We start from the raw sequence: 1217 nt of genomic DNA on the forward strand, positions 1-1217 counted from the left end.
GGAAACAGCACTAGTGCAATTCACTCGTGAACTGAAATGGCAGCTTTACTTTGTACAACACCATTTTTACTCAAAAGGAACATCTGGAGAGCAAACTATGGCCACGCAAAGCTGGGTACCTGGCAGACATTTCCTAAAAAATTAACAAAGTGAGCCTGTCGTGTCAAGAAAAACAAATGGCAGTATTTGTGGCCAATACTAATATTCAAGGTCTGACATGAAAATTAGAAACTTGGAATGCTTCAGTAGCTTTCTAGTACTTAACAGACTTTTTTGATGTGGTCAGGATGATATTAGCAAATGGGATTTTTCTGACATTGCAAAATGAAATGAATCAATGTTTGGAAGATCTGTACAATTCAGTGAACCAATATTTTCCAAATGACCAACGCACGATGCTACAAAATCATGCATGGGTAAAAGATCTGTTGAAAATACATGACAGAATTTTTCAGAAATGAAAAGTTCATTGATGTAGGTTCAGATTCCATACTGCAACAAACATTTAAAAAATTACTACTTATGGAATTTTGGTGTAGTATCAAAGAAGAATGTTCACAAGTATTAATACATTGAAAGTGTATACAATACTCCTCTCTTTTTTACTGACATGTTGTTGTAAGCCTGGACTCTATTTATCAACCACAATTGTATATTATAGCAGATTAAATGCAGGAGCAGTTAGGAGAGTCCAGCCATGACGGAGATTTGCAAAAAAAGGCTATGCTTTCAGAGATCATTTCTGTAGTCACAAGAGAAGTTTTTCTGAATGTGCAGAGCATCAGAAGCTCCGAGGAGGAAAAGGCAGCCAGGTCTCCCCTGAGGGGGAGGATGGTTCTCGGAGTTGCTGTGCAGCAGCCATTTGCCCTTGAAGCTCATTCTCCTTTGCTTTGGGAGAGTGAGAGAGGCTACACTGAGTGATGTCCATTAAAAAGAGAGAGAGATTTGCAAAATATATAGCAATACCATTCTTCTCATTACTTTTTAAACTTTGAAATGTAGTTATTTTCATGAAAATATATCTTTTATTTCAGCATATGGTAGGTTCATTACTTGCTAAAATGAGTTACTAGTACATGCTCTTTAGAGTCTCAGTTTTAATTTCTAATATGGTAGATACTGACATTCTCCACCTAAACCAAAGCTCTTTGGAATCTTCAATAATTCCTTCCTTCCTTCCTTTTTTCCTTCCTTCTTTTCTTTCTTCCTTTTCTTCC

The 1217-nt window shown here is 36.6% G+C and overlaps 1 pseudogene; it reads left to right on the forward strand.

Moving 5' to 3' along the window:
- Positions 1 to 717: 717 nt before the first annotated feature.
- Positions 718 to 922, forward strand: LOC119473091 (annotated as a pseudogene).
- Positions 923 to 1217: the final 295 nt, after the last annotated feature.

Source organism: Cebus imitator, unplaced genomic scaffold (genome assembly GCF_001604975.1).
Source record: "Cebus imitator isolate Cc_AM_T3 unplaced genomic scaffold, Cebus_imitator-1.0 Scaffold131, whole genome shotgun sequence".
Classification (NCBI taxonomy): domain Eukaryota; kingdom Metazoa; phylum Chordata; class Mammalia; order Primates; family Cebidae; genus Cebus; species Cebus imitator.